The sequence below is a fragment of the Triticum aestivum genome, chromosome 5D (assembly GCF_018294505.1).
Source record: "Triticum aestivum cultivar Chinese Spring chromosome 5D, IWGSC CS RefSeq v2.1, whole genome shotgun sequence".
NCBI lineage: Eukaryota > Viridiplantae > Streptophyta > Magnoliopsida > Poales > Poaceae > Triticum > Triticum aestivum.
The window spans coordinates 56,222,997-56,235,179 of record NC_057808.1 but is presented as its reverse complement, the minus strand read 5'-3'; positions in this window follow the sequence as shown (position 1 = coordinate 56,235,179).

The window sequence follows — 12,183 nt, the reverse complement described above, 5'->3', positions numbered from 1 at the left end:
AGCAAACACAGGACGCAGCACAGAGCTATACACATGTAAGTATCCATATAGAAAAAAACATACAAGCACAGTCCATACCATGGTACTGTGACACCCCATCTAACATTTTCATAACTGCCTTTTTGTTTGCTCACTCTTGCGTGCAACCACCTAACATTGAAGCTTACGTTCTGCCAAGACTAGAGATGCGCTATGAAACTTTTGAAGAAGCAAAGAACTTCTACAACGTCTATGCGAAGCACGCGGGTTTTGCTGTCAGGGAAGGCCCCAAGTTTAAGACCAGAGCCTACCTTTATTGCACGTGCTATGGAGTCTATGAATCGAAGGTGTCTGAAGCAAATAGACAGCGGAACAAGACGACAGCCAGGACTAACTGCGGGACTAAAATGAGGCTGAAGAAGGAAAAGGATGGAACATTTGTCGTAAAAGAGATAGTTTGGGAACACAACCACAGGCTACAGCTCACTCCGCAAATGCTTGTCTTCTTGCACTCCCACAAAAACTTTGACAAAACAATCTCGGAGTACGTCAAGTATATACAGTTCAAATGCATTGAACACGCGCAAATCATGAGCATACTGGGCGGTGATGACCCTGGTAGCTACTTCCCCGAAATGAATGCCAAAGACCTGATTAACCTGTAAGTACAAACTTGTTCTCGTCCCATAAACCACCAGTTCAACATGTTCAACATGCATTTTTGAATGAACTTTTAATATGCAGGAAAGCAAAGAATTCAAGGATGGATGATGTGAACGATGTCCTAAAGACTGTCAACTTCTTTAGGGAGATGAAAGCTATAAACAGGGAATTCTTCTGTGACATGCAACTCGATGAGTCCGATAGAGTTAAGAACATATTCTGGGAGAACGCAAGCTGTCGAGGGGCCTATCAGGACTTTGGTGACTGCGTAACATTTGACACCACATATAAGACCAGCAAGTACCATATGCCACTTGGGGTGTTTGTCGGTACTAACAACCACTTACAGACTACATTCTTTGGTTTCGCCCTGATAAGAGATGAGGATGCAGATTCATTCAGATGGCTGTTCAAGACATTTTTAAGGTGCATGAGAGGGAAGGCTCCTACATGCATCCTCACAGGTACAACCGCCAAAACCACCCCCAACCACCCCAACCCCCCCCCCCTCCCAAAAAAATAAAAGGAAAATAACACAGCAAAAATGTTGTGTCAGTTCTATTTGTATATATGCACCACCATCTGCTGACCACTCCACGTCTCTTTTCTCATTACCAGACCAGTGCCCGGCAATGGCTTCGGCGATCCCAGATGCTTTCAAGAACAAAGTACACAAGCTGTGCCGCTGGCACATTATGAAGAAGTACAGGGAACACCTCGCATACCTGTACAACCTGCACGAAGACTTTAAGGATGAATTCACATCAATCCTCAATTGGCCCCTCATGCCAACTGAGTTTGAGGATGCCTGGAAAAGACTCATGGATAAGGACAACCTCCACGATGATGCCACGATGGTGGCCATGTGGAACGAGCATGAGAGATGGATATCAACCAACTTCAAAGAAATTTTCTGCGCCAAAATGACATCCACACAGCGAAGTGAGAGCATGAACTATGTGCTCAAGAAGAACTTCGTAAGTGAGAGACAAAACCTACACCAGTTTGTCAGCCAGGTAAACTCATGCGTCAAAACCAGGAGGCGGATAGAGAACCAGGAGACAATGGGTAACCGGCTATAGCTCTATCACCTGTCGTAAGACAAAAAATAACATGCTTACTAAAGTAAAACTTTATTAGTTAGACAAGTTTTTGCTGTGAGAAAACTAACAATTTGGTCATCATTCTTGCATGTGCAGAAGGAACAAAACACGCTGACCTTCTATGGGTTTGACACCCAGATGGCAAAGGTTTACTCACGAGCTGTGTACAGCGAGATCAGAAATAGGCTAAAACTGAGCACACTCTTCACGGCGACAGAGACGGAAGAGCCCACAAAGTACCTCGTGCGCTACAACCACCCGCAAAAACTGTCTGTGTGGGCTCAGCACGCGTTCCAGGTGGTTGTAGACCCCGTGGGAGAAACATATGAGTGCGAGTGCAGGCTATGGGACCACACAGGTTAGAACTAAAAAAAGATGTTACATACTGTACTACTTTTTTTGCAAAGTTTTTCTTCGAATGAAATGACAAAAAACATGCACCTCTTCCAAAAACAATACAGGTCTTTTCTGCGTGCATGTCCTGTGCATGATGCAGACAATTAAGGCTGCCAGCGTTCCAGAGAAATACATCCTCAGGAGATACACCAAACGCCCGAGCAACCAGCCAACATTCAACAGAAATGACTTGAGGACAGTAGCGTCAAACAAGGCATCCCAATACTGCATTGAAAGCTCACTGCTGATGCTGAACATGAGGGTGCACAGAAAAAGCTTGAGAAGCCAAGAGCAAATGGCGAGGTCAAGGGTCGTCATGGACAAACTTGAACGAGAACTCGATGCCATGCATTCTGCTAAAAATGGAGGTGTCGCGGACAATGAAGCCATTGAGTAGGATATTGCTACAATGTTATCCGAGATGAACCATCTGGGAGCTATTGACCCGTTCGACAACGAGGAAGATGAGCAACAGCAACCAGAGCTTGCCCATGTGCACACTCAAGAGCAGCAACATGCTCACATGCAAGATCATGAGCTTGATGGTGCTATAGGCGAACGACATGACAACAGGACATCCTACTGGCAGCAGCAGGAAAGGGTGATTTAACCACCCATATTCTCAAACACAAAGGGGGGAGAGTAAAACGCAAGCAGCGAAAGCAGCAGCCAAAAAGCCGCCACGCCCCATCAAGCGCATGGAATTTGGCCCGGACGGCAAACCTCTCAGGATAAGGGCATGCGGATTCTGCAACGTCGTGAGCAACCATAACTACCGCACATGCCCACTCCGCACATATGCCACTGTCAACAAGCAAACGCTGCACAAGCAGATTGAAGCCACCCAGGTTTCTACCAATGGAGACAACACACGTAACAGCTACACTTGCCGCAAGTGTGGGGGAACTAACGGACATAATGCCCGAACGTGCAAAGTGGGCAAGGAGGTCAGTGGCGCTGAACAGAAACAGGGCAAGGTACAGAGTTCCAAAAAAATCAAATGAAGACGATGAAGAAGAAGAGTTTGACGAGAATGACGACCAATCAGACGAAGACAATGAAGATGACAGTGTCGGGGACGAGGAAATTGAAACTGACGATGAAGTTGCCAAGGCTCAACCAGGAAAGGGCGCCGGCAAGGCACAACATTCGGGGCCAGTTAGGAGAAGCTCAAGACGGAACAATACATATTGGTTATGCTGCTGCATCAACTAAAAAATAAGCTTGTAGTCTCAGTTGCCTCGGCACACAATGAGGAAACATTTCAGAAACACTGTCGTTACCAAAACTTATTTAGCTTTATCGTCGATTTCTCGATCAGTACTATAGTTAAGATATAATTTGTGATTTGTGCCCACTGGAGCAGTGACATTATTATGTAAACCATTTGATAATCCTTTTGAATGTAGTCACAAATACATTTGAAAAAACTTATCTGGATTTGTCTGACGCAAACGCTACTGTCGACCAGTAACTCAGCAAAAATATGTTAAGGAAAATTTAAACTCTTATAGTATATCAGTACTGATAATTCTCAGTCATCAGTACAAAGGCAGAGTACACATCAGTACTGATATAATTTGTGATTTGTGCCCGTTGGAGCAGTGACATTATTATGTAAACCATTTGATAATCCTTTTGAATGCAGTCACAAATACATTTGAAAAAACTTATCTGGATTTATCTGACGCAAACACTACTCTCGACCAGTAACTCACCAAAAATATGTTAAGGAAAATTTAAACTCTTATAGTACATCAGTACTGATAATTCTCAGTCGTCAGTACAAAGGCGGAGTACACATCAATACTGATATAATTTGTGATTTGCGCCCGCTGGAGCAATGACATTATTATGTAAACCATTTGATAATAATTTCAATGCAGTCACAAATACATTTGAAAAAACTTATCTGGATTTATCTGACACAAACACTACTGTCGACCAGTAACTCAGCAAAAATATGTTAAGGAAAATTTAAACTCTTATAGTACATCAGTACTGATAATTCTCAGTCGTCAGTACAAAGGCATAGTAAAATAAACACACCCGTGAACACCTCAAAAAAACATTGTTTTGAAAAAACAAAGCTATGTCTGCTTCTGCGAGTCCCAATTCAGAAAGACCATCAGTACATAAAAATAATTACCTCAAGCAAAATGCGAATATAATACATTCTGTATTGATGAAAATCTAATTTATCTGTAAAAAATACTCAGAGATTATCTTGATATAAACAATCCTTTAAAAAATACAAAAATTGTTTTAAAAAACATTAGCATCACACATAGTCTCACTGGTATTTGGTAAGTTCAATTACACTTGAATCACCAGTCCAAGTACCACCGTAGAGGAGTAGAGACCTCCATCATCACCAACCCTGACACGTGCAAGTGGGATAAGCTGCTGACAAGTACAGCTTGACAAGACGAATCAGCGCGACAGTAAAATGCCATCATCACCACCCCTGAGACGTGCAAGTGGGATTTAGCAGGTCATAAGTACAGCTTGACAAGACTAGTCAGTGCAGCAGTAAAGACCATTTGACTTGGACGGTTAGTTCTTCCAGGTCACCACCCGCGCCACCCACTGAGCGGTTGCCACAAGGGACTGCAAACGGCGACCCCACGCCACTACACCCATGCCCCCGACGAACCACCTCCCACAAATCCCCGTCGACGCACTGCGAAAAACCCCATTCTCTTCCATCTCTCCCTCATTCCCACAAACCACCATTGCCGCTTCCATCTCCACTGCACACAAACCACAAACTTCTCTCTCACAAGCCCACAGCCGCCGAAGGAGGGCGATGGCGGAGGAACCGTCCGCCAAACGTCATCAAGGCGAGCCGTCGGATAAGAGCAGCAACCTCGTCGACGTTCACGTCCCCGGCGAGAAGCGCGAGTACACCAAAACCCTCACAGGGGTTGAGCTCCACGGCAAGGAGACGCTGGAGTTCGTCTGCACCAGCGAACCAGGCAAGGCCGACGAGGTGATCTCCAGGCTCTGGAGGAAGCTGTTGGGGATCGTAGCAGAATTTTAAAATTTTCCTACGCTCACCAAGATCCATCTATGGAGTATACTAGCAACGAGGGGAAAGGAGTGCATCTACATACCCTTGTAGATCGCGAGCGAAAGCGTTCCAATGAACGTGGATGACAGAGTCGTACTCGCCGTGATTCAAATCACCGGTGACCGAGTGCCGAACGGACGACACCTCCGCGTTCAACACATGTACGGTGCAGTGACGTCTCCTCCTTCTTGATCCAGCAAGGGGAAGGAGAGGTTGATGGAGATCCAGCAGCACGACGGCGTGGTGGTGGATGTAGCGGGTCTCGGCAGGGCTTCGCCGAGCTTCTGCGAGAGGGAGAGGTGTAGCAGGGGAGGAGGGAGGCGCCCAAGGCTGTTGTGCTACTGCCCTCCCTCCCCCCTTTATATAGGCCCCCTGGGAGGGGGGGCGCCGGCCAAGATCCCATCAAGGGAGGGGGCGGCGGCCAAGGGGGGAGACTTGCCCCCCAAGGCAAGTGGGGCGCCCCCCCACCCTAGGGTTTCCAACCCTAGGCGCAGGGGGGAGGCCCATGGGGGGCGCCCCAGCCCACTAGGGGCTGGTTCCCTTCCCACTTCAGCCCATGGGGCCCTCCGGGATAGGTGGCCCCACCCGGTGGACCCCCGGGACCCTTCCGGTGGTCCCGGTACAATACCGATAACCCCCGAAACTTTCCCGGTGGCCGAAACTTGACTTCCTATATATAATTCTTCACCTCCGGACCATTCCGGAACTCCTCGTGACGTCCGGGATCTCATCCGGGACTCCGAACAACTTTCGGGTTTCCGCATACTCATATCTCTACAACCCTAGCGTCACCGAACCTTAAGTGTGTAGACCCTACGGGTTCGGGAGACATGCAGACATGACCGAGACGCCTCTCCGGTCAATAACCAACAGCGGGATCTGGATACCCATGTTGGCTCCCACATGTTCCACGATGATCTCATCGGATGAACCACGATGTCGAGGATTCAATCAATCCCGTATACAATTCCCTTTGTCAATCGGTATGTTACTTGCCCGAGATTCGATCGTCGGTATCCCAATACCTTGTTCAATCTCGTTACCGGCAAGTCTCTTTACTCGTACCGCAATGCATGATCCCGTGACTAACGCCTTAGTCACATTGAGCTCATTATGATGATGCATTACCGAGTGGGCCCAGAGATACCTCTCCGTCACACGGAGTGACAAATCCCAGTCTCGATCCGTGCCAACCCAACAGACACTTTCGGAGATACCCGTAGTGCACCTTTATAGTCACCCAGTTACGTTGTGACGTTTGGCACACCCAAAGCACTCCTACGGTATCCGGGAGTTGCACGATCTCATGGTCTAAGGAAAAGATACTTGACATTGGAAAAGCTCTAGCAAACGAAACTACACGATCTTTTATGCTATGCTTAGGATTGGGTCTTGTCCATCACATCATTCTCCTAATGATGTGATCCCGTTATCAATGACATCCAATGTCCATAGTCAGGAAACCATGACTATCTGTTGATCAACGAGCTAGTCAACTAGAGGCTTACTAGGGACACGTTGTGGTCTATGTATTCACACATGTATTACGATTTCCGGATAACACAATTATAGCATGAACAATAGACAATTATCATGAACAAAGAAATATAATAATAACCATTTATTATTGCCTCTAGGGCATATTTCCAACAGTCTCCCACTTGCACTAGAGTCAATAATCTAGTTACATTGTGATGAATCGAACACCCATTGCGTCCTGGTGTTGATCATGTTTTGCCCTAGGGAGAGGTTTAGTCAACGGATCTGCTACATTCAGGTCCGTATGTACTTTACAAATATCTATGTCTCCATTTTGAACACTTTCACGAATGGAGTTGAAGCGACGCTTGATATGCCTGGTCTTCCTGTGAAACCTGGGCTCCTTCGCAAGGGCAATAGCTCCAGTGTTGTCACAGAAGAGAGTCATCGGGCCCGACGCATTGGGAATCACCCCTAGGTCGGTAATGAACTCCTTCATCCAGACTGCTTCCTGTGCTGCCTCCGAGGCTGCCATGTACTCCGCTTCACATGTAGATCCCGCCACGACGCTTTGCTTGCAACTGCACCAGCTTACTGCTCCTCCATTCAAAATATACACGTATCCGGTTTGTGACTTCGAGTCATCCAGATCTGTGTCGAAGCTAGCGTCGACGTAACCCTTTACGACGAGCTCTTCGTCACCTCCATAAACGAGAAACATATCCTTAGTCCTCTTCAGGTACTTCAGGATATTCTTGACCGCTGTCCAGTGTTCCATGCCGGGATTACTTTGGTACCTTCCTACCAAACTTACGGCAAGGTTTACATCAGGTCTGGTACACAGCATGGCATACATAATAGACCCTATGGCCGAGGCATAGGGGATGACACTCATCTTTTCTATATCTTCTGCCGTGGTCGGGCATTGAGCCGTGCTCAATTGCACACCTTGCAATACAGGCAAGAACCCCTTCTTGGACTGATCCATATTGAACTTCTTCAATATCTTGTCAAGGTATGTACTCTGTGAAAGACCAATGAGGCGTCTTGATCTATCTCTATAGATCTTGATGCCTAATATATAAGCAGCTTCTCCAAGGTCCTTCATTGAAAAACACTTATTCAAATAGGCCTTTATACTTTCCAAGAATTCTATATCATTTCCCATCAATAGTATGTCATCCACATATAATATGAGAAATGCTACAGAGCTCCCACTCACTTTCTTGTAAACACAGGCTTCTCCATAAGTCTGTGTAAACCCAAACGCTTTGATCATCTCATCAAAGCGAATGTTCCAACTCCGAGATGCTTGCACCAGCCCATAGATTGAGCGCTGGAGCTTGCATACTTTGTTAGCATTCTTAGGATCGACAAAACCTTCCGGCTGCATCATATACAACTCTTCCTTAAGGAAGCCGTTAAGGAATGCCGTTTTGACGTCCATCTGCCATATCTCATAATCATAGTATGCGGCAATTGCTAACATGATTCGGACGGACTTCAGCTTCGCTACGGGTGAGAAAGTCTCATCGTAGTCAACCCCTTGAACTTGTCGATAACCCTTAGCGACAAGTCGAGCCTTATAGATGGTCACATTACCATCCGCGTCTGTCTTCTTCTTAAAGATCCATTTGTTTTCTATGGCTCGCCGATCATCGGGCAAGTCAGTCAAAGTCCATACTTCGTTTTCATACATGGATCCTATCTCGGATTTCATGGCTTCTAGCCATTTGTCGGAATCCGGGCCCGCCATCGCTTCTTCATAGTTCGAAGGTTCACCGTTGTCTAACAACATGATTTCCAGGACAGGGTTGCCGTACCACTCTGGTGCGGAACGTGTCCTTGTGGACCTACGAAGTTCAGTAGTAACTTGATCCGAAGCTTCATGATCATCATCATTAACTTCCTCCCCAGTCGGTGTAGGCACCACAGGAACATTTTCCCGCGCTGCGCTACTTTCCGGTTCGGAAGGGGTGACTATCACCTCATCAAGTTCCACTTTCCTCCCACTCAATTCTTTCGAGAGAAACTCCTTCTCCAGAAAGGACCCGTTCTTGGCAACGAAGATCTTGCCTTCGGATCTGAGGTAGAAGGTATACCCAATAGTTTCCTTAGGGTATCCTATGAAGACGCATTTCTCCGACTTGGGTTCGAGCTTTTCAGGTTGAAGTTTCTTGACATAAGCATCGCATCCCCAAACTTTTAGAAACGACAGCTTAGGTTTCTTCCCAAACCATAATTCATACGGTGTCGTCTCAACGGATTTCGACGGAGCCCTATTTAAAGTGAATGCGGCAGTCTCTAAAGCATAGCCCCAAAATGAGAGCGGTAAATCGGTAAGAGACATCATAGATCGCACCATATCCAATAGAGTGCGATTACGACGTTCGGACACACCGTTTCTCTGAGGTGTTCCAGGCGGCGTGAGTTGTGAAACTATTCCACATTTCCTTAAGTGTGTACCAAACTCGTGACTTAAATATTCTCCACCACGATCTGATCGTAAGAATTTTATTTTCCTGTCACGTTGATTCTCAACCTCACTCTGAAATTCCTTGAACTTTTCAAAGGTTTCAGACTTGTGTTTCATTAGGTAGACATACCCATATCTACTTAAGTCATCAGTGAGAGTGAGAACATAACGATATCCTCCGCGAGCCTCAACACTCATTGGACCGCACACATCGGTATGTATGATTTCCAATAAGTTGGTTGCTCGCTCCATTGTTCCGGAGAACGGAGTCTTGGTCATCTTACCCATGAGGCATGGTTCGCACGTGTCAAATGATTCGTAATCAAGAGACTCCAAAAGTCCATCTGCATGGAGCTTCTTCATGCGCTTGACACCAATGTGACCAAGGCGGCAGTGCCACAAGTATGTGGGACTATCGTTATCAACTTTACATCTTTTGGTATTCACACTATGAATATGTGTAACATCACGTTCGAGATTCATCAAGAATAAACCATTAACCAGCGGGGCATGACCATAAAACATATCTCTCATATAAATAGAACAACCATTATTCTCGGATTTAAATGAGTAGCCATCTCGAATTAAACGAGATCCAGATACAATGTTCATGCTCAAAGCTGGCACTAAATAACAATTATTGAGGTTTAAAACTAATCCCGTAGGTAGATGCAGAGGTAGCGTGCCGACGGCGATCACATCGACCTTGGAACCATTCCCGACGCGCATCGTCACCTCGTCCTTCGCCAGTCTCCGTTTATTCCGTAGTTCCTGTTTTGAGTTACAAATATGAGCAACCGCACCGGTATCAAATACCCAGGAGCTACTACGAGTACTGGTAAGGTACACATCAATTACATGTATATCACATATACCTTTGGTGTTGCCGGCCTTCTTGTCCGCTAAGTATTTGGGGCAGTTCCGCTTCCAGTGACCACTTCCCTTGCAATAAAAGCACTCAGTTTCAGGCTTGGGTCCATTCTTTGACTTCTTCCCAGTAACTGGCTTACCGGGCGCGGCAACTCCCTTGCCGTCCTTCTTGAAGTTCTTCTTACCCTTGCCCTTCTTGAACTTAGTGGTTTTATTCACCATCAACACTTGATGTTCTTTTCTGATCTCCACCTCCGCTGATTTCAGCATTGAATATACCTCGGGAATGGTCTTTTCCATCCCCTGCATATTGAAGTTCATCACAAAGCTCTTGTAGCTTGGTGGAAGCGACTGAAGGATTCTGTCAATGACCGCATCATCCGGGAGATTAACTCCCAGCTGAGACAAGCGGTTGTGCAACCCAGACATTCTGAGTATGTGCTCACTAACAGAACTATTCTCCTCCATTTTACAGCTGAAGAACTTGTCGGAGACTTCATATCTCTCGACCCGGGCATGAGCTTGGAAAACCATTTTCAGCTCCTCGAACATCTCATATGCTCCATGTTTCTCAAAACGCTTTTGGAGACCCGGTTCTAAGCTGTAAAGCATGCCGCACTGAACGAGGGAGTAATCATCAGCACGCTGCTGCCAAGCGTTCATAACGTCTTGGTTCTCTGGGATTGGTGCTTCACCTAGCGGTGCTTCTAGGACATAATCTTTCTTGGCTGCTATGAGGATGATCCTCAGGTTCCGGACCCAGTCCGTATAGTTGCTGCCATCATCTTTCAGCTTGGTTTTCTCTAGGAACGCGTTGAAATTGAGGACAACGTGGGCCATTTGATCTACAAGACATAGTGTAAAGATTTTAGACTAAGTTCATGATAATTAAGTTCATCTAATCAAATTACTCAATGAACTCCCACTCAGATAGACATCCCTCTAGTCATCTAAGTGAAACATGATCCGAGTTAACTAGGCCGTGTCCGATCATCACGTGAGACGGACTAGTCAAGATCGGTGAACATCTCCATGTTGATCGTATCTTCTATACGACTCATGCTCGACCTTTCGGTCCTCCGTGTTCCGAGGCCATGTCTGTACATGCTAGGCTCGTCAAGTCAACCTAAGTGTATTGCGTGTGTTCCGAGGCCATGTCTGTACATGCTAGGCTCGTCAACACCCGTTGTATTCGAACGTTAGAATCTATCACACCCGATCATCACGTGGTGCTTCGAAACAACGAACCTTCGCAACGGTGCACAGTTAGGGGGAACACTTTCTTGAAATTATCATAAGGGATCATCTTACTTACTACCGTCGTTCTAAGCAAATAAGATGCAAAACATGATAAACATCACATGCAATCAAATAGTGACATGATATGGCCAATATCATTATGCTCCTTTGATCTCCATCTTCGGGGCACCATGATCATCTTCGTCACCGGCATGACACCATGATCTCCATCATCATGATCTCCATCATTGTGTCTTCATGAAGTCGTCACGCCAACGATTACTTCTACTTCTATGGCTAACGCGTTTAGCAACAAAGTAAAGTAATTTACATGGCGTTATTCAATGACACGCAGGTCATACAAAATAATAAAGACAACTCCTATGGCTCCTGCCGGTTGTCATACTCATCGACATGCAAGTCGTGATTCCTATTACAAGAATATGATCAATCTCATACATCACATATATCATTCATCACATCTTCTGGCCATATCACATCACATAGCACTTGCTGCAAAAACAAGTTAGACGTCCTCTAATTGTTGTTGCAAGTTTTTACGTGGCTTGTATAGGTTTCTAGCAAGAACGTTTCTTACCTACGTAAAACCACAACGTGATTTGCCAATTTCTATTTACCCTTCATAAGGACCCTTTTCATCGAATCCGTTCCGACTAAAGTAGGAGAGACAGACACCCGCTAGCCACCTTATGCAACTAGTGCATGTCAGTCGGTGGAACCTGTCTCACGTAAGCGTACGTGTAAGGTCGGTCCGGGCCGCTTCATCCTACAATACCGCCGAAACAAGATACGACTAGTAGCGGCAAGAAGAATTGGCAACATCAACGCCCACAACTGCTTTGTGTTCTACTCGTGCATAGTAACTACGCATAGGCCTGGCTCAT